This window comes from Sturnus vulgaris, chromosome Z, assembly GCF_052056855.1.
Source record: "Sturnus vulgaris isolate bStuVul1 chromosome Z, bStuVul1.hap1, whole genome shotgun sequence".
Taxonomy (NCBI): domain Eukaryota; kingdom Metazoa; phylum Chordata; class Aves; order Passeriformes; family Sturnidae; genus Sturnus; species Sturnus vulgaris.
In genome coordinates, this window is record NC_142283.1 from 66028820 (window position 1) to 66051751 (window position 22932).

Sequence of the window (22932 nt, forward strand, 5' to 3'; positions counted from 1 at the left end):
TGCAACAGGCCCATGGTCCATCTAAGACATTTACTTCAAGAATATTAGAACTAAAGGAAACACTGAGTAACAGTTTTGGTATATAATTATATTATTAATTTATTCTTTAAGATACCTTCACGTTCAATTTCTTTTCTAACTTTGTTTTCATTTATGTGTGTTTGTTTTATTACTTGTCCTTTGTTGTTTTTTTTTCTTAAAAGAAGTACTTTATGTGTCAGCCAATCATGGAATAGATTTTTTTCAGTGAATTTAAACTAGTCATTCTGTTTTCTGACCACTAATAGCTGACTCAAAGTTGGCAATTTTATAAAGAAGCAACTGCTCTCATGCATCTCAGTGGTCAAAAAAAGATCACATTATAGGACAGATGCTTGCTTTGTATGACCACCATTGACCACTGAATTCTCCCCAAATAAGCCTCTATGTGTTCCTGGAACCTGGACTGTAGGATAAGCCCCCACAGCAGGAACTTGAGATAAAATATAGGAGATACTATTTTCTGAGTGTTGTCTCAGACTTACAGGGAGGTTAGCAAAACTGAGGGAGAAGAATATATCACTGATAATGGACACACAGAGCACAGAATTTGCGGGTCACAAATGCACAACCCACAGATACAAAAGAAGTGAAAGACTGAGCATGTGGACTAATTAGGATTAGAGGAGAGGAAGTAATTTAACTGGTAGAATAAGAGAACTCTGTAGCCAATGATCATTGATTCCTTTGTTTGCTAAAATATATTGTGAAACGTTCTGAATGGACTGGGGTTCCCCACCATGGATATGCACAGAGTAAAGAAGGATCCACAATTGTATTGATCTGTGTCTCTGTCTCTCTCTCCGCCTATCTTTTCTCTATTTCTTACTATTTCTCTACCTCTCTTTTCATTGTTAAACAAAATCTGTACTATTGATTTTGGCATATGGTCTCCTTTATAACTTAATTCAGGCAGAGACAACTCTTAACTAATCTGATCTTAATAGTCACCATGCTGAGAGTATGACAAGAAATATATAGTTTGTGAACTGTCCCTGTGGTCTACCATTTAGTACCTATCATTGCTTTCTTGATGAAAAATTTGGGGATGATGTTTTAAAAAGTTTTCTCCCTTAACTTCAGTTTTGCAACTATAAAAGTCAACTGAAACAGCACAAAAGATTTCCTCTTTGTTTGAAGTAATTTCCCCATGTCCTATCACTACATGACCTTGTAAAATGTCCCACTCCAGGTCTCTTGTAAGCCCCCTTAGGCAATGGAAGGCACTATAAGATCTCTCCAGAGCCTCCTCTATGCTGAACAGCCCCCACTCTCTCTGCAAGTCCCTTCAGAGAGGACTTGCTCCAGCCCTGTGATCATTTTCATGGCCTCCTCTGGACCTGTACAAAGAGTTGTGCTTCCTTCTTACATTGGGTGTTCCAGAGCGGGATGCAGCACTGTAGGTGGGTCTCAACAGAGCAGAGCAGGGCAGAGTGGCAGAACTGGCTCCCTCACTCTGCTTGCCACGCTGCTTTGACTACAGCCCAGGATGTGTTTGTCTTTTTGGGCTGTGAGTACACGTTGCTGGGTTATGTTGAACTTCTTGTCCACCAACGCCCCAAGCTCTTCTCCTCAGGGCTGCTTACAATCTATTCTCCACCCAGCCTGTATTTGTGCTTGGGATTACCCTGACCCAGGTGCAGAAACTTCTGCTTTACATTGTTGAACTTCTAGAGGTTTTCATGTGTAAACCTCATATATATAAATCTCAGAGTAAGCAATTTGAACATTTGCTCTTGGAGCAGAGACAGAACATTTTTCTCTGAAATAACATCGCCCAAGGTCTTTGTCTGGGTTGGCCCCCTTTTTTAGAATAACCTGTTATTTTGAGAAATAGAAGTAAGCTTGTTTTACTTCTTGTCTTACATAGGGTAATAATATAATTGTGTTTTTATATTTCAGGCTAATAAAACTGAAGTGTAATGAATGATTGAAGAAAACAGAAAATCCTGGGTGAAGTATTCAAGGACAGATAGTAAAGACAAAGATGTTACAATCATTAAGTACTACTGAGGTGACACATGGTAGCTAATGATTAGTTTTCTGAAGAGAAAGTTGGAACTACTACAGTCAATACGAAAGCAAAATAATGACATGAAAAAGAGCGTGCTGGCTATAAACAAACACAAAGGTGAATATGAGTTGTAAGATGGTTTATCAGAAATTGCTTTGGTAGATTTAAGGATCAGTGGTGTCACAGAGAACACTTAGGATTCATATTGGAATTCAAGGTTTCTGGATAGAACTCATAATTTCTGCTAACAAATGGAAGGTTTACGGCTATTTATAAAAGAAATAGGTGCATTGTGAAAATGTGTAATGCCTGCACAGTGGCTTCACAGTAATTATTTTTACAGGAACGAGTTTAAAAATTGCACAACAATACTGTAATAAACATACTGAAATTCTTCCCCAAGATATCAGAGAGTACTATCTATACATCTGACTAATTCAGAATAGAGTAATATTTTGTAATACAAAAGATGTTAAAAAGTGAAATGGAAATTATTGAGGTAATATCTGTTTGTTTCATTAGGCTTTAGTGAGTTTGGGATAGATCAAGAAAAATTCTCCATGTGAAGGCAACTATGAGCTAATGAAAAAATAGCATAAAAAATTAATAGAAGTACAAAAGGTTTTTAGTGACAGTAATCCTGTCTAAGAGTTTAGATTTTTTAAAACTGTTGAGATTTTTCTGCTTCTGTCTGTGGGGAGATTTTGGTCCGATTTCAGCATCACAGACATTCTTCCCATCATGAAGTCCATATTTAGGCAGAAATTCAAAAGCCAATGATTTACTTGACAGAAAAATTTATCTCTCTCTAGCTGACGCAATTTGAGTTTCCCATTGGCTCCAAACAGGAGTTGGAAGAGGGTATGTGTGAGAAGGTAGCCGTTGATCTCTCTAGCAGACTAATTCATCTTTGCTGCTTTTTAAATTAACTTTCCATGACTGCCAGATCAAGCAGTTTCAGTCACTTATCATGCTATCAGCCCAGGAGATTTCTAAGTCAGATGGCTAGAAGAAGGTAACTTGGTTTAGATAGCCTAGGCAAAATCTATGGATTTTGTAAAATGGAAACAAAACCATGCAAAGTAAAATAAACCAAATATAAAGTTAGCCTCAAATACAGTCTTGGTGTTATTGAAAGCATCACTTAGCCAGTAGTCAAATAGATTTCAATTTGCCTAGGTAAGCAATTTTAATATGGTCAAACAGGGAAGAGCATTTTACTCTCACAATGTGGCAAACTATTTCCTTCTGTGCTTTCCCTGCCCCCACTTGCTTCATTCCTTGTGTATAATGCTATCCTTTCCCCATTTACACTCTTAGTGCTGTTTTCTGGAATAGAAACCTCTCCCTGTTTTGTTGGCCTGGAAAACAATGGAGAATATTTCCAGACATTAGGAAAATAGTATGGTAAACACATTTTGGATCTGAAATGTCCTCAGAACATTTCTTATACATTTCTTATTCATAATTTCTTATTCAACAATAATGTAAGAATCTTGATGCAAATAGAAACAGTAAGTTTTAAGAGGAAACAAACCAAATGATCATAGATTTTTGGCTGAAGTATCAGCTTCAAGAATTAGTGTCCTACTGCTGTCAGGATCCAACTTTTTTAGTGACTATCAGGCTCTGTAATTTTGGGTTTGGAGATTTCCCCAGTTCATCACACAAATTAATTTCTCCCAAGCTCCTGTTTCCTACAGTGCTGTTCCTGTAAATGATTAAGGTGGAGGAGTCAGGTTTTTTGCTACGCTTTCATAGAATGAATTGTCATATAGTATTTTCATTTATATTTCTGTTGAAATAAGTGAAAAAGAATCTGAGGTTTTCCTGACAAAGAGGATATGCCATTCTTTTTTATAGATATTACAAAATGGTCTATATTAATGGATTAAGAAACAGCCAGTTTTAGGGGTAGTTAGAATGCTCAGATATGTAGACTGGCATAGAGTTAAGCTATATTCATTTCTACCTCCAAAAGATGAGAGTAATCAGTCCTTGAGAGCTGATGTAAAATACAGTGATGTTATGCATTATTAATTCAACTAGGTTATAGGGCAGACAATAGAAGAAGAAGGAGAAAATAAGTGGAAACCAATTGGACTCAGTTTCAAACAAGTTAAAAAGAGAATTCATCATGCAATAGCTGATGAGAGCAACTCCCTGCCAAAGGATGTTGTGAATAATAAAAAATCACATGGATTAAAGAGGAAAATGGAAAACTTGATGGAATGGAAATTCTTTGAAGATTATAAAATGTATAGAAACCATTCTATCTCATGAAGACCTGAAAAGACACTCAGGTTTTAGAGAGGGACAATGTATATCCTTGTCATGCTCTTGCCTATACTCAGGTACTTGTCTGTCAGCCCTACTGGAGACCAGACTGTGGGCTCAACAGACTTCTACTGTTCTGGAACAGATAATGTTCCTATATTTTAGAAATTGAAGTTTAATATTTACTAATACAAGAAATAATTTTAGTATGTTTTAAATATATATATATAAATATTCCATAGCTGAAAAATAAATATATATAACAGATATGCATAGTCTCTCATTTTTAAAACTTTAATATTCCATTTAAAAGTATTGATGTCATTGTATCACTGTTTATCTCCATATGAACAATAATTAAACTACTAGGAAAGTTTAAACTGAAGGTACTTAAAAGATTTTCCGGTAGGAATCTCTATGTTTTGTAATGGTTTCATTTGTCCAGAGGGAGCAATCAGACTTCTCTTAATACCAGATATCTTCACTGCTGATTTGACAATAGAAGCATTAGAGAACTTTGATGGCATTATGAATGTTTTTTTTTTTAAGAAAAACATTTTTTAAAGAAAAACAGAAATACATATGGATAAGTTCGTTTATAGTGAAAATCGGTGCAGACAGAAGGCTATACCTATACAGATTAAACTGTGGGACTGCATTCCAAATATATTTGGCAGTAAGATTATCTATCTATCTATCTATCTACCAACCATCTATCATCTATCTACTTATATAATCTTCTATCTATTTATCTATCTCCAAATATATTCCAAATATTCCCTGCCAGCTCCATAAACAACACACTGAAGGTTTTCCAAACAGAAAACATGTGGTCAGTGATATATAATTTTGGATGCCTTTCTGACAGCATCCCATAAACCCTTTAGCAACTTTTCTGTCATGGTATGAAAAACAGTGCCATGCATTATGGAGTGAGAACTCATTGATTTATGAGCATTTCACAGGATCAATTAAATTGGTTCATTTGGTATATGCAAGAACAAATTCTAGAAAAGCTCATGTGTCTTTTATGTTTTTTTCTGGAATATTGAAAAATTGAGTTTTAATATTTGAAACATATAAGAAAATGTATGTTGACTTTAATTGTTTTCTGAAACCTGGCCCAAACATTTTGAAATCAATGGGAACTTTGATTTGATCTGGGTTGGTCTTGGATCAACCTTTTAGTAATTACAAAATAAATATAGCTCTATTAAAATCAGGCCATGTTACCTCAAGGCTTCATATTTAACTCTGTACTTTAGTATTAGGTTGATCTCTTTTAACATAAATTTTATTTTAGTGCTTTTTCTGCATTTTGCATGTTTAAATTGATTTCTTTTATTCTCTTTTCAATTATTGATGTCTAATGCCTATCAGAGTTCTGCTGTTTCATGACTTTAATTCCTTTATTCTTTTCTTATAAATAGGTAATTGTGTTTTGTCCTTGTAATACCCTGTTTATGTGTAGAAACAGTTGGGAAACACTGAAGTTGTTTCACTGTAGTATTTAGGCATGAGTAATCATGTAGCAGTAAAGTAAATGAAGAGTGAGTGGAGGTCATGTCTTTACTCTTTCCTTTTGTAAAGCAGTATCCGTGGGCGTGATTAGCAGTGACTTTTTGTTCAGCATCTGTATTTAATCAGCAGTTATTTTCCCCGTTCCTAGACTGGTTAGTATAACACTTCACCATTTTATCTCTTTTCTGCCAACCAGTCAATGAAGGGAGGTTTTCTAGCTTTTTTCTCTGTTTTTGTGGCCAGCCTTGATAAAACTTAACTATCTGATTTTCTGTAAAGAAGTGATAACGTAAGTAAACTAAATGACTATACAAAACTTTTCAGCTCTTTCTGGAAGTTTTGTGAAGGATGACACAGTAGTGACTCAGCAACACAGAGTAGGTTGAAAACATTTTTAAAATTACCTAAATTTAAGTTTACTCTAATTATAATTGCAAAAGAGCAGTGTTTTCATGGCTTTTGACATATTAATGACATTACCACATATCAAGACTTATGAATTTGTCTTAAGGATTTCTCAGCCCTGAGCGTCCTCCTCCTTACCTGGGACAAAAGTGCTTAGTCTCATCCTCCATGTAAGCAGTGGGTCAAAACTGATACATATATCCATGGGAAACCACAGGAAGAAACAGCAATACATCTTTTGAAATTATCTTTTACAGGAATAATTAGCATTTGAAAAATAATAAATTAAAATTTAATTTCCTGTTACTTTCCTTGGAGCTAATCTCACATGAATTCTTTAACTATATCCTGTTGCCCTTCTGCTCCCCATGTCTCTACTTGTCATCATGCCCAAATAATATGGAAGGATTTCTATTCTAAGTGTAATACCATATAAAACATAATCACCACAAGGATCAGGTTGGATTGGCCCATTTGACTATGCCCAGAGACTGCACATGAGAAATAATCAGTAAAAAAATCTCAGCAATTTTTCCTTCCTGTAGGTGAGAGGTTCATGAGACCCTGTCGAGATTGATAACAGAATGAAACTAATGGCCTGTTCACTCCAGGTCATGGGAACTGGGGAAGATGCCAAGAAATTAGTAAAATACAGAAAAAATGTCTAACAAGTCTGAAATCCTGTATGAAATGTTGTGATTTTAATATGTTGTAGAACTATCTTCTGTCCATGAAAGTGAAGGATTTTAAAATACTTCTCTATGTTCTCTATGGGAGCTAAAATCTGTCTCTAAATACTTAAGATCTGAATTGCCTCAAAGCTTAAACCCTTGAGGAAACCTACTCTTAAAATGCAGTGGCCACATAAGGTAAACCATGAGCTAAAATGGAGAAAAAATAATTTAAATTAAAATATTTTTTCACTCTGCAATATATTCACAAGTAAAGACAGTAACTGTCATCCTTAGAACTCTGCAATAAAATTTCTTGATAATGATATTCAGCTTCAAAATCTTTGCTTCTCTCATAAGGGTTTAAAGAGAGAGGAACTGTAGTTCCTGGATTGTGAAATAAATTTTAAGTCTTTATCTTTAATGAGATTGTGTTACATATTACCCCCATTTTCCTTTCACTGAACTTCAAGGCACAGCTGAATGCTACCATACATGTCATTAAGGAATGTCTAGGGGCTGTTTTTCAAGAGTGGGAGGACAGAGGTATGTGTAGTGGCTTCTTTTTTTTAATATATGCTTTTCTTATCTGTTTGGACATCCATTACATCATAAAAGTGCCTCAAATTAAAGTTATTCTGCTACCTTGTGGCTGTTGCTTGAAATATCATGTGTTCAGTGGTTTAATTTATAAAATTGCCCATGATAAGGGTACTCATACCATTTATTAAGCTGCATCTGGAATACGGTACTTGATTTTAGACCCCTCCCCAGAATAGGAGGTAAGTCACTTCTGCTAAAGAGTGTCAGACATGGTAAATTCTTCTTTTTCTGTACACTTCTTCAATCTCACAGAGCATAGAAACTGCACACGGAGGGGAAGTTTGCACTGCAGCAGTTCTTTTGCCTGAACATATTTCAAAATTGATGAGAACAGTCCAAGGTCAATGGAAAATGTCATATGTAGTCCTGGAGAACTTCAATCTGTGATAGCTGTAATATTCAAATAAGAAAGAACTCTACTAGTTCAGGATCAGAACTTTAGGTACCTAAGTGTTGCAGAGATCCTACCTTAGATACTCTTTAAACTTTTCAGACCTATCCTATTTTGAATATTTTTACACTCTTGAAATTAAAAAAACCACATTTATTTCAGAGGAATCATCTACTAGGCACTTGCAGTGACCACGTATGTCATATTTCTTTATCAGTAGAGGGCAGCACACAGTCTAAAACATTTGTCTAGTCTGTGTGAATAATGGATCCATAGAGCCCTTCAAGACACTTCTGAGTTCTTTACACGTTACTTTAGACATGAGAAAAATGTGATTTTTGGAAAGCTGAACCCATCCATTGGTCTGTTCTCCCTTTTCCTGAGGGCTTTTTAGAGTAATGTCCATCCTGTGCCCAGATAAAAATTTTTCTGGTAGTAAATAGAGACTCTATAACTCATTTTAAGTGAAAAATTTTCTATTCTGATTTAATTAAAATGAGTTTAAATTGGTTATTATAAAAATTGCTATGTCAAGATTTTGAATCTCTAGACATTTTTAATTGCCTAATTCTGAACAGATTATATAAATTTTATTTTAATTCCTAAGTGTTCAGAATGTCCCATTTGTAGCGCCTAACTGTAGCAATGCTAACATTAAAGCATTGCTGACCTAATACTTATATAGTGTAGAAAGAGTGAGATGAGCCTCAAAACCATAATAATAACAACAGTAAGATAATTCCAGCATCCAGGGTCCCATTCTGCTCTAGGTATTTTGAAAAACACTTTATATGACTCTATGTATTATTCTATCTTCAGATGACCTGCAAACATCTACGCTCATTGAAACCAGCTTTAGACCTGTCCTGGTATTTGTAGCTATTCGTAGCAGGAGCAGTTTTAGTATCTTCATTATTTTGTAAAATAGTGTAAAGTAGTGACTGAAAAGCATCCTAATTACAACCTCCTTTAAGCCACATTCTACAGCAATAATTTGTTTGTGATAATATTGGTGATGATAATAAATTACTGCAATGAATCATTGCTGCTTATGATATTCCATATGTGCAGAACAGTCCTTCCATCATAATCTTCAAATTATGTTGCATTGAATCAGATTTGCTAGATGAACTGTCTTAATCTTGTATTTTATGTTGAAATCCATTAACAAAACTGCTCAACATTGTTCTCCTGCAAGAGTTTTAAATTATATTTAGAGATACCCAGCGTCCTGCTGGATAGAATCCATCAGAGACAGAGCTGTTTAATATAAGAGAAGAAAAAAGCCTCAATTTTTGAGTTATTGATTCAAATTCCATTAGAGTTCCTAAATACTAATATTAGTACTATTTTGTGTTTTAAACATTTTAAAAAAATTTTGCTTTCGAAACTGAAGGGCAAAGTCTCAGTCTCTATTGGCTAAAGAACATCTAACAGATGTAAGTCTAGATCCGTTTTTTATGCCGAGAAATTAAAGAAACATTATGCAGCAGAAGTTGTTTCAGAAACCATATTCACCTGTGGAGGCTTCTGATAGAAGAGGAAAAAAGCTTCCATTCATGTTACAAATAAGGCATTTAGGTATGGAATGACACTACCATGTAAAAAAGAAGACGCACAGTTGTAGATTTGGATGGGGAGACACAGAGCACCATATTTGTGCAAGAATATACATTTAAAAACATTCTTATATATCATTATACATAGGACATATTTGGCTGGCATCCTTATCATCGTTTCATCTTACTGTAAGAAACTCACTGTATAGATTTTACCTTACTGAGGAATCTCATTCACAATATATCTCACTGCTTGCTTTTGGTGGCAAGATGGTTCTATAATGTAGAAAAGAAGTCTTAGAAATTAGGGACATGTACATTATTTAGTATGATTATATCCATAATGGCAGGGTAACAGAAATAATCTGGAATGATACCAAAGCAAATCCATGAATCCCAAACTGCTTTTTCCGAACTTTTAAAACAAATGTTCTTCTTAAAACATGACTGCTGTGTGGATTGATTTAAAGGTGCTAAATATGTGTGTTAATCTCATTCAGATTGATATGTTAGTACAGAAATTTATGAGTCTCACTGATTTTTGGCAGCATTTTAACTTTGCTTTGTCTGGCCTAGAGCAAGAGTTCCTTAGCAGGGAGACAGAATATTATTTGTGTGGATAACATTGGATAAAAATATGACGAAGCTTAGGTGTGTGAATTGGATATGAAAGTTGTGTATTCCAAAAGAGCAGACTAAATGGTTTTTTTTTGGAAACATATCTCAAATCGTAGATTAAAATTTTGCCACCATGAAAAAACTAGAGAATGCTCTCATCTAGACTTTCCCATATATCATGTTTTAAGCCGATGAACAGCAATTTCATTCAGCTGTTTCATCATACATAGAATCATCTTTACATGGCTAAATGAAAGCTATTTTCTTTTTATGTCCCATTATTTTAATTACTCATGCAGTCTGCCACGAAAACTGTGGTTATTTATTATAACATCTTTGTGACTGTCTGGTCATTGAAGAATTCTCTTTGTGTTTTGGTTTTTGGTTTTTTTTTGGATTTGTTTATTTGTTTGTTTGTTTGTTTTTAAATTAATCATTGTAAGCTAAAGTCAATTTAGATCAGAAGTTTTCCACATGGAGGAATTTTGATTGTAATTATAGTTTGATGCTAAGGGTGCATTCATTCCAGACTTCTTACTCTGCAGGGCATACACCTTAGGATTTGAAATTACTACCCAATTTCAATCACATTTAGAAGCTGAAGGAAATCTTAACAAGAATAATATTTCTATGGGTTTATGGATTTTACACATGCAGCATCTGAGTCAGGGAGTGGAACCCAAGTATTTTGTCCCCAGGACAGAGTCAATTTCTTCACATTTTATCTGGCAGCAGATGGCTTCTGGCCAGTCCTGCAGACAGCCACAACACTGCTGATTCTTTTCCTAGTGAGGCTAACCTCACTAGGATGCGTGTTGAATTATGCAAATGAAAAAATAAATGTGCATTCTTCTGAAGCAAAGCTTCACTGACTGTTTGCCACAAAACCACTTTAACTGTTAAGGTTTCATTTTTGACCTACAGTCAGTGAGTAATGATTAGCTACAGTTTATCTTTGACATCTATTGCATTGGACTAATGTTATCATGTTGGATTGTGATACAGCTGGTATTATTTCTGCTGATCTTATGTGTGACTTGACCAGGCTGGCAGCTATGCAAATTGCATTTGAGGATCCTGTACCTATATTGTAGTCAAATTTCTCTGATATAAGTTAAGCTCTGTTCTGCTTCCAGTATTCTCACCACACTGTGCCTCAGCTCTTAAAATAGGCAGTTGTAGAAAAATTTAGGTGAAGGAGACCTCTGTGGGTTTTTTTTACTGTGGCTTCTTAATGCACAGCTTCCGTCGAACCTCAGTGTATGATTCTGTGTCCAACTGAGTTTCACAACCCCTGAGAATGAAAATTCCACTTTGTCTCCAAGCAATCTCTTCCAGCACTACCACAGAGAATAATTTTTAAAATATTTTATTATAATTTCCTCTGTTGCACTTTCTGAGCCTAGTCTTTTCCCATTATGCATCTCTCAGATGAGAAGGCTAGAACGCACCTTCCAGTAGGGGAGTCTGCAGTCAGGTCCCCTCTTCTCCCGGCACTCGTGCACAGAGTCCCCTCAGATACTCTTAACAGCAGGTTCTCCAGTCCTTGGTCACCTTAGTGCCTTGTCCTTCTAGATTCTCTCAGGTTTATCACTATCATTTTTTAAAAAATCATAGAGAATGGTTTAGGTTGGAAAGGGCCTTAAAGAACATCTAGTTCCAACCTCCCTGTTGTGGGCATGGGGCAGAGATTTCATTACTCAGAGCCTCATCCCACCTGGCCTTAAATGCTTCCAGGGATGGGACGTCCACAATGTCTCTGTTCCACTGCATCACCAACCTCACAGTAAACGCTATTTTCTCCAATATCTAATATAAGCCAACTCCCTTTCAGTCTGAAGCTGTTAAAGGTTAGCTGTCTAAAACTAAATCCAGTATTCCAAGCTTCTAGTACTGCAGTGTCATCATTTATATCAGCTTTTGGTCACACTGTTGTTAATACAGCCCAAAATATGCAGTATTTTCATACTGCAAAGGTACCCTTCTCACTCTCTTTTGACTATGGTGAGCATCCCTCATTCAAAGTTTAATTGTTATGAAGCACTATTTTTAATAGGCGCTGAACATCTTCCACAAAGGGAGAAGCTCTTTATTTTTCCCCCTCAAACTAAAACAACCCAGATTGAAGCACTAACCTATGCTGCCAATCACTTCCAGGTGTTTTGACCTGTGTACTCAGAGGGTAGTGTAGAGTTGAAGTTGTTATTGTCACTGTTCTTCTTGTGTCTTGCCTCCATTTTTATAGTCTGTATACCATAATTACAGCATTTATTCACCTGAGGCTGACAGGCTCTGACTTCAGTCTTGTGCTCCCTCATAATTTAACCCTGCTCTGGGGGTCTGGATCTGCATTCACCTGAGGAGCCACAGTTCCTGTGTTAGGAACCTGAGGTGAGAACTTCTGTTGAGATATTTTAACAGAAGGCTTGTTAGTGAACAGAGTCCTTTTGACTGGTTGCTTCTGTCTTTGAAATGTGCTTTATGCATCTTCTGCTTTGAAATGTTATGTCTCTTAATCTATCATCTTGCTCTCAAGGCAAATTTCACCTGCTGTTGACCTGCAGGAGGGTTCACTATGTTTTTTCTTTCTACTTTGGTAAGACATAGCCCCCTACTACATACATGGATCAAGTGTTTCCTAGAAGTCCCATTTCTAGTTCAGTAGGCTGGGCCTTGGTCTTATTTCAGTCACATGGATCTAAAAAACAGTTTCTATGAGTTTGACCTTAACATTCCTTAAATCTTCTCAGTCTATACATTTAGTTGCTTTATATGAATCAGAATATTTAAAAGGCGTTCAAGCTTCATGGGAAATTTTTTCCTTGCATATTTAATTCTTATTAAGGTGATAATATCTGACTCATAATCTCTGTAACTGTCATCCTTTTCAACTTTTCCAGATGAGTTTTCACTCAGAATTTTATTTTCTAAAATGGAATGTTAGGTGTTTCCCAGGAATTGCTTATGGCCAAATATTAAAGCAAACGTCTCAGTGTCAAACAGCACAGGAGTACTCTCATGTTGGTATTGGCATTAGTACATATCATAAATTAAGTCTACTTTGAGATTCTAATCAAGGATCTGGATGCATACTATCTTAGAATTTGTATGGATGCAGGGAAATGATAAAGGAAACAAGTTTATTAAGCAGTGATTTGTGTAAGGAAACAGGTATCTAACACGAGAACCATATAGGACCTCTAATGAGGCATATCAGCCACATGCTCTTCGTTTTAGCTTTATGTAGGTAACTAATAAATCTAGCAGAAAAATCTTTAGGGAGATCCAGGAAAAGTGAGACTTTCCCCTTCTGAGGTTCATAGAGTTACGAAGAGGAGAGCTGTATCTGTTGTATCCAGAGGTTGTGAATTAAGTGCTTGTTACTCTATCACGTGTCCTTAAATTCTAGAACCACCCACTGCCTACTAGCCTCTAGACTTCCATCACATCCCTGCCTTCATTCAGGATATTTTGAATTCAGAGTATCACAGAAGTGGATTTCATCCTTTCGACTTCTTGCAATTAGGAATTTGCTACAGTTACTAGCTTGTTGTGGCTGACTGAAAAAAATTCCACATCCTTCCTTCTCTGAATATAACACTGGTAATTCTAGGATACAAATTTGATTACAGCATAAAAGAAAATGTCTTTTCAAGTAAATTAATATTTATAAACTATCTACACGAAACCATTTTTCCATTTTTACTTAAGCATATGCATTTTCTTCAGTAGCCACAAGATGGAAGTATTGACCCTTAAAGCTCTCATTTTGTTCTTTGGTTTTCCTTCTTTACTCCTGTGCTGTGCCAGGCAGAGACTTAGAGAATATATTTTGTTCCTTCCTGAACAAGTTCTCTGCAATGAACTAAACCGGAGAGAATCTCTGGGATTTTTACAGAATGTTAGTCAGCCTTATTCCCAACATTAATCCAGGAGGCAAAGGTCACAGGTACATTAAAAGAATTTCTTGTGACTAAGCATCACATTTCTCTGATATAAATTTCAAACGGTTTTTTTTTCAGTTCTGCACAGATATACCATCTTTTCAGATAATGGGTTCCCTTTAGTACTCTCACAAGGCTGTAAGGATAAGTGGAGCAACAGATCAAAACACTTCTTGCTGCATTTACAGGTCACCATCTGCAAGTTGGAAAGAACACAGCTTATAAAATGACTGAGTAATTGTGGAAATGAGAGCTTATGTTAAGAAAACATAATGGACAAGAAAATCCCAGTTAAATGTTACTATATGGGCAACTGGACAACTATTTATTCTGCTTTTAGACTTATTTCTGAAAGGTTTGAGCATGCAGAGATGTCCTCCTATTTGTCATGTGGCCCATAGTGCCTGTGATACTACTAAAAGAAAATGGACCAATTCAAAAGTTCTGAGCATTGAAGAATGCTCAGATATGAAAGTTCTTGGCTGTGCCCAAGGCATTCGAAACTTTATTTTCACATAATGTGACCCATATCCCTCTCACATCTGAAACACAGCATCATCAAAGATAATCTATTAACGGTTTTTCAATTTTTCATAGTCACACCTCCTCTTCTCCTTTGGTTAAAGACCAAAGTTTTTTTTAAATGAGTGTGTAGAAAGTACCTGGATACCTTGCTTCTGCTAGAGGAGTTTTCATATCTGTGAACAGCCTTGATAAAATGTCCATTATGGTTAATACATCTGGTACAAAAAAGAGAGAAAATGACTTAACCATTACATTCTGTGTGCAGGTATTAAAACAAATGTAATCAGACAAAACATAATTTCTGGATTTGTTAAGTAGATGTGTGCTATAAGAAAGCAATAGTCTAATATATTTTCCAAGTAACTTGACTCCTATTGAAATAATTAAAAGAAAAACTAGGGTTTTTTTTCAGAAGCCATTGCAAAATTTTAAATCAGGCAGTGGAGTTTGGTGTCTTGTTTGTTTATTTGTTTGTTTTTTTTAAGTAGCATGCTGAAATTTCTTTCTGCTTTGTTCTTTTCCTTTCAAAACTCTTAGAATTTGTGCTGGGTTTAAGCTAGTTTATTAATAGTAAAAAAGAAGACATTTTGTTTGTTTGTTTGGGTTTTTTCTTTGTGTAGATGATGTGAGTAAAAAATAGTTTACCCATTACACCTTGCCTTGGTAAATGCCATATTTTCAGGGTTTGACATCTGTACCTAGCTACAGATAATTAGTCAGCTTTGGTCTGCATTTTAACAAGATGAAAACTTGAATCTTCTTGCTCCTATAATGTGGACACACTGAGAATTTTAGTGCTAATGGTCCTTCTGTGTACGCAATAATGAAAACAAAGACTGAGCTGACTTATGGCAAGCAGTTACAAAATTGCAGCAGATATATTAATGCTCTCCCCATATGCCTGGGCCTCCTGCTCAATCTGAAACCTTGTCTTCCCTCACTGTGATCCTACTGGAAACTTGATATGTTGGCCTCTACAAAGATATAAGAAACTTGTCTTAGACATGCAACAATAGCTGAAGAAATATAGCTTAGACTTAGACCCACATTTAAGGAATTAAAAAAGAAATCTCACAAAGAAAGGAGGAAAGGAAATGCAGCATTTTCATGGAAAATAGCGTGATGTCTGTTTGGCAGAAAGTGACCTTGGAAGAGTATGCTTTCTGCCCTCCTTCTCTCGTTGCTTGTTTTTTCCCTGGATGTGTAGTACTATGATAAATGACTGACAGTAGGTTTTACAAAAGACTACTTCAGTGCCTCCTGAGTGTGACACTACAGCTCTTCTGTAGAGTGCCCTTTCAGGCCTTCTCAAGGCCCTCCTCAGCCATCTGGGGCATATTTATGGAGGAGAGGGATTAATTCTCAGGTGAGAAGCAGACGTAGCTCAAGGAGTACAGAAAATATAAAACTCATTGTTAGTTTGGTTACATCTTGGCAATGCCTCCAGAAAAATAGAGCTGGTTTTCCTTTCTTTTCCAGTACATTTTAATTGGGATCTTAAGTTCCTGGCTGTTACACTGCCTGGTAAGAAGAAATATATTAATACTTTTGCTTAAATGAGAGCTGTTTGGACGTACATGTAGAAAAAATGAATCAGAAAATATAATATTGGAGATGTGACTTTATTTTAAAATGTAATCTGATTGAAGGAACCACCTTATAATATGAGGCTGTGTTACCTCTGTAATGACTTCAAGTGGGATCGATGGTTTATACATACACTAAAATTGAAAATAATTGTGAAAATCATGTTCCCATATGTCCCCAGGCCTGGAAAGCTGAATTCTGTTTTGGCACTCTGTGATAAAATCAGATCCAAAGATAAACCACAATTTGGTGAGACAGGAGATGCAAGTTGATAGACAATGCCACATTTGGGGCAGTTAACAGCCATGAGAGGCTTCAACGTGCACCTCATTTTGGGGGGAGGGATTTAATAAGGGGTTTCTGACTGCCTCACATAGGGGACTTTCTACTGGTCTTTTGTGTATTTTATTATAAGCAAAACAATTCCATGCCTGCCTGACAGCTTATGAGACAATTCAATAAGGTATTAAATCTTTTACCTCATATACTAATTAATCAATTTCAAATGCACTGGCAGTTCTAAAGAAACCAATGGGCCCTGTTAGATATAGATTCTAAAAGAATCTAAAAGGATCTGAAAAGAGATGTCACCCAAAAGTAAGATATCATGCTATTGCAAGGACATTATTGATGAAATATATGACTCTACTTATGGTTGGATTTACCTGGTTTTCTTTAGTTATCTTACCATGATGAACTTTGGGTTATCTTACCAACATGAACTTTACTCTTTTTTTTTTTTTTTTCAGTAAGTTGAAGTGTATGTTAGCAAAGCAGCATCACAGAAGTATGAAAGACAGAGGCATAACAGTGTGAAGAGCTCTGGAGTAATTCAGGTTTTCATCACCAGTGGTAACAAAAAGTGGCAAAAATTTTTCTTGAAGGGTCTAAAGGCAAGTGGATCAAAATGCTGAAGGCATTTTTAATTCACTGAAGGCTGTAGACAAAAATATTTCCCATACCTTGTGCAAGCTCAGAAAGTGTTGTTGAAGAGATCTATAACACAAACCTTGTAGAAGTGGAACAGCAACATAAGGCATTTCTGATCTCTCCTCTATTTTTTTTCTATCATCAGGTTGCAATCTGCATGTAGCTATACTGCTCAAGGAGCCTGTCTAATGGATAGTGATCATATGGGCCATGTCCAGCATGGCCTTTTGCCTTTTCACACTACCTGGAACAGCCAAGGCAGAACAAGGAAGGAATAAGGTGAGTTGGGGCTCCGGTGGAACTAAAATTCAATTACATGCCGCCTGTAGATCTAACCTCACTGTAAAAATTGGCCTGACAATTTTACCTTTAATCGTGCCTATGTGAGCTCTCTTTGATGTTAGAGATGGGCTACCCTTATCTACCTTTCTTGTCATACTGTGAGCAAGCCTCACTAAATTGGGTAGCAAGATGCAGACCTTTCAGGAAACCCAGACATGAACAGATTTTTCCAGCCCTTGAAAGTACATGGGATTGATCTGTTTGCTGTACAATCCCCAAGCCTCAGGCTATGGATAAAATTTCTTAGAAGAGAGGCAAAGTAAATCAATTCTGTTCTGTTGCTGGGGTAAAGTTGGTCAATAGATGATATTTTAAAGCACCTCCATCAACAATTTATGAGATTTATTCAGTTTATGCGAAAGAGCACTCCATAATCATCACTACACAGTGATGGCCCAACAGGGTGTTGCTAACTGGATATCATTTAATAAAAGTTTTTCAAGTGCTCAGCATGCTTTCATCAGAGGGTGATTTTTGTTTTTATCCTTGTTTTGTATGAACGTTAGGAGGTAATCAAGAAGTTATAAAAGTTGATGATTTATGAAGCTTTTGAAGTGGTGGGTAAAATTGTAGGCTAGATATAATGCTTATATTGATCACACTGTTGGTAAAAGCATGATAAGACTGTTGACTAAGAGTACTATTAAAATAAATTTCATGACAGGCTGTTAAATAGAGATCTAGTATTATTTAAATAACTTGATTTTGGTTAATAGTGGTCATGGTCAACACTGGGCAGTATTGTGTTGATAGGAATATAAACCTCACAAATATTACCATATTGACACTGTTTTCAAAATTGGAAAATTAGTTACATAGTTACCAGTCTCACTTACACCAGCCCCTTATTTGCTTATATTTCTAGGAGTATTCTTGTCTCTTTGCTAGTAACCTTTTAAAATTTTTGTTCAATACCCATGGCTTCATCCCAATCTGCTTTTTCAGTAACTTCTCCTGCTTTGCTGATAAGTTTTTTTTTAATGCAATTCTACTTTTACTTCCTTTTGTTTTTCTCATATTCTGAAATTACTTTGATTATAGACTTTCTTGTTTCAGTTTTGAAAGCACAAGGGAGAACAAATTCATAACTTTTTTTTGCATATGTAATCCCATGTCTGTTAATTTCTGTTACATATTATCCACAATTTTAAAAGAATTTCAAGAATTTATTTTTAAATATTTATCAGTATCTCTAAGTAATTTTTTTAACTTTTTTCTCTGACTATGCCTTTATTTCCATTTCTAACTACTTGCATTATGATAGAATGTCAGAATTTACAATTCTCTTAATGATAAATCACCACTCCCCACAAACAAACAAACAAGCAAACAAACAAATGGCCAGCTTTCCCCCCAGCAAACTCCCAAAAAACAAACAAAAACACAGCAGGAAAAATTGACCAGTTTTGTTTGTCTTGGTTTGATTTTACTTTTACATCACCCTTCTCCAATTTATTTGCACTCTGTTTCGCTGCATCCAGTTTAAGAGCTGGTATGTTCTTACCAATGTCTTTTCAATTTACTAATTGTAATTTAAATTAATATACACAGAGAATGGCAAAGTTTGGAAAACAATCCAGTGCTATCCATTAGGGCTGTTCAGCTTCCCTGTCTGCCTTTTTAATGTGTAGAATTTGGTTTCGTTATTTTTTTATTTGGGTGATGTTTTTCAGAAAAAAATGCTGGTTTGCATCCTTTTGGAATGAGATCTCTGTTTTTTGGCTACTTTATTTCTCACATGTCTGATGTACACATCATAACCTCGTTGTGATATGAGAAAGTCCAATTTTATTAAGAAAGATCTGCAAAATCTGTATTATACTATGGAATTGTTTTTCAAAGTAAACAAATACATGTCATGAAAAATACTTTTCAAGGATCTTACCTGAGAGCACTGCTGCCCTGGTCTCTATTTGTGGGTGATCATCTGTGACATGATACAGATCTCTACAGGCTATGTTGTGCTTCTCTTGAATGATCCCCTTTTCAATCTAATCTACACAAGTTTATGCTTATGTTATGACCCTTTATTTTAATATATAAGTAAATTAAGTGAAATCACTAGAATAAAATTTTCAGTATCATAAAACCAACATAAAAAGGATTCATTTACTCTTTTAATGTTAGACTTGGTATTTTTCTATTTGTCTACAATCTTCTTGTGACAATAATTTTAGTTGGTTTTTTTTTCCAGAATTTCAGCATTTCAGAAGCTCACTTACTGATATGAATAAAGCAACATTCACTGGTGTTAGTTATTGTCTTCATTATATAACTGAACAAATGTCTTAAGAGTAAAATTGATGAAAAGATGCAGTGCATCTACTGGAAGATTTTTTCCAAATTAATTTAGAAAATGTTGCTGCTAACAGAAGTTTCTTCATTATTCATACAACCAAGACATCAAGACTAATATGGCAAAATCTTAGCATGTCAAGAAATGCTGCCAAATCTGTGTGCAGCTCTCAAATCTCTTGACAACGTGATGGGTTATCTCTGGAGTATTTCTGAAGTTGGGAAATTCTAGGTCATATTGAAAGGATTTTTCAAAACAAAAAGTGTTGGTGTGTCTCTATTGAAAGGTTTGATTCCAAAAACCATAGAAAACCAGACTGGAGCTGTGTGTTACATATATAGCAATTATATCAGATAATATTACTAGACTAAATTTGTGACTAAAGAGTAAGAATAATTTTTATGTCTGTTGCTGATACACTTTAAATATAGTCTTTCCTGAAGCACATAGAGTAGTACAGAACATAAAAAAAATAAATAACATCCATAAAGTGGGACTAGATTTCCCAGAAAACTCAGTAAATATCACTCCTATAATTAAAAAAAACAACTTACTTGTTCAATAATTTATGCTCTTTTAAAATTCTTATTTTACCTATGCTTGCTGAAATTTGACACAGCAATATTCCTCTTTTGATAGTGAAGAAATAATAGTGAAGAAGAATTAAACTTATAAAGACAGTAGGTATTCTAGGGTTTGTTGGGCATATGTATGCAATGCCAATTTGAGAACAAGAGGATTGTGAATTTAAAAAGGAAAAATGTTAAAATCCTTGAGTTTCTGTTAGACATGCAATGAAAGATTAACAACAGTGAGAAAATATTGCTGTAGCCATTAAACATTAGGAAAAAACTGTGAAACAGAGCACAAAGGACTGGGGAGTGGCTGGCACAAGAATGGCCTTACATCATATTCACATATGTGAACTTGAAATGTTTGTCTGTATATATGGAAATTAGACCAGTATGCGATCCTTTGAAAACTCATTTAAGCAGAATGGGAATACTCCATGTTTTCATTTATTATGACATACATGATAACAAAATTGATAAACCTAAACTAAAAAAAAAAGAAGGGAGAGAATATTATATTATTGTTGACTTTTTTTTCCTTGCTATAACATTTAACTGAAACAACCTGTGTAAATTCACTAAGCTGCTGGATCATCTGTCTTGAACTTTACAGGTTCAAGCTAGGGAATTGCACCATTTTCTCTTCATAAAGGTCCTTATTCTCACGTGAACAGATGTGAAAATAATCTTTTGAGGTGTGTTAGAAAATTGGCAATAAATTTTCTATATTTTTGCACTGGACACTGATCTTTTTTAGCATGGATTCCCACATGATATAAACCAGAACAGCTCTGTTGAAGTCACTGGAGCAAATCAATCAATACTGGCTAAGAATTTTGTCCCCAGTCAGTGTTTTGATGGAAAGGCAGAAAAGAGACTCTTTACTGTCATGTACTGAAAAAAATCATGTGTCTTACTGGGTTAGTCTAAAGACTGCCCTTTGGAAAAAAAAAAATCACTGCCTCTTGGCTAAGCAAAAGAATTGTGCAGTTTTGAGTACAAACAATAGAGTCTTTGAACTAAGGATATGCAGGCATGAAACTGTTTATTTACAAGGAAAAATGACCCACTTCTCTAGGAACATGACCCAATTTAATCTGCTAGAGAAAAAAAATTGAAATGCTATTTGACCTAAATTTTTTGAAGCAAAAGTTGTGTGGAAAACAGAGAACTGTCTGTATAGTTCATGAGGCAGCTTCATTTACAGGTCATTTGCTCCATGTGTCAGACAGGATTGTGTTTCTTATAATAGGCTGTGATTAGGATTACCTGAAAACTTCCACAGAGCTTTGATCTGTCGTATCACTCTTTTGCAGCTGTCTTAGGGATGCAAGTACACTGTAAACATTGGTATCACTTAAGTACACTCAGAGTCTCAGGACAGGCTAAGATAACATTTGGTGAGAATGAAGTACCTTTCTCAGACAGATGTGCCGAGGCAGGAAGACCTGATTCTTGAACTGTCAGGTCTGAGATAATTTGGTGTGATTTTCCTAAGAGATCATCCTACAATGCCACTGCTTTTAGAAATAGGCAGAAAAATTATCTTTTGATTAAATTAGGAGGTTAGTGGAAATGGAAATGGTGGAAGTCTCATATGCCTGCCTGGTCTGAAGAAATTCATGCTCCCTTGTCCATGCAGGAGTCTTTCCTGGGAACAAACCTCCTCTGACTTTGACCTATTTATTTTTTTCTACATATCCATGAATGTACTGAATCATCAGAGACAGTCAGAACTGGGTCACTGCAGAAGTATTTATTCACTATATTTTGATGGCAAGTGTTTCTGTGTATTCTTCTCAATATGAATACCAATCCTGAAATTTTAGACAATAATGTAAATGACTTGTGGTATTCAAATCAGGTTGTAGTTTTAATTGAAAGATCAGATATACTAATTTCTCATATAAATTGAAAGCTGGAATGATTGTGAATGCTTAGTGGTCACTTCTTCCCTGTCTCAACAGAACTGCAAATGCAAAATGACTAATAGGTGTTTCATACATTTTGCTTGCAGAATTGTGAAGAGATCCAATAATTTGGAACAAAGAACAGTATGAGCACTCTATTATCCAAGTTTTGGTAAAACTGACAATGTCAGATAGCAGTAGCAAAAATTGGTTTGAGACTGTGACCTTTGGTTAGAACTGATCAGTAAAATTATTTGAGGTATGAGAGCATTTTCATCATGTAGATTTCAGTATTTACTCTGTAGTTATTTCCTCTTGTATGCTTGTGCAACAAATAGGAGAATGGAGTTTTTAATAAATGTTTTTCTCATTTGTTATTTGTAGATATTTGTATTACCTCTGTTTGATACTTTGTATTGCCTTTGGATGGGCAGCAAAATGTCCCATGTGAACTTGGAAAGAAACTGAAAGATGCTCAGAAGTAAAAGAATACTGAAGAGTATCCTCAAAGTACATTGTGACCAGAGGTAGGTGGACATTAAAGAATTTTATTAGAGCTCAGTAATCCTGCCTTTCTTGGTGATTTACCTTACTATAAGTAATTCCTTTGGTGTCATAAAACTTCAGCTTTAACTCTCTGATTCAGTGGCTTTTACTGCTAGGATTTTTTGCTGCTATTATGATAAATAAAATGATAACCTTTTTGTTGAAGGTTTGTAGTAAAATAT

At 35.3% G+C, this 22932-nt stretch overlaps 1 long non-coding RNA gene across 1 annotated transcript in view; it reads left to right on the top strand.

The window, feature by feature from the left end:
- LOC148219892 (uncharacterized) overlaps positions 1 to 22721 on the top strand; it is a 65589-nt gene extending 42868 nt beyond the window's left edge. Inside the window, exons 2-3 of the long non-coding RNA XR_015799568.1 lie at positions 17230 to 17363; positions 22589 to 22721. This is a non-coding gene — a long non-coding RNA (uncharacterized LOC148219892). The remainder of the gene's footprint in view (positions 1 to 17229; positions 17364 to 22588) is intronic.
- Positions 22722 to 22932: the final 211 nt, after the last annotated feature.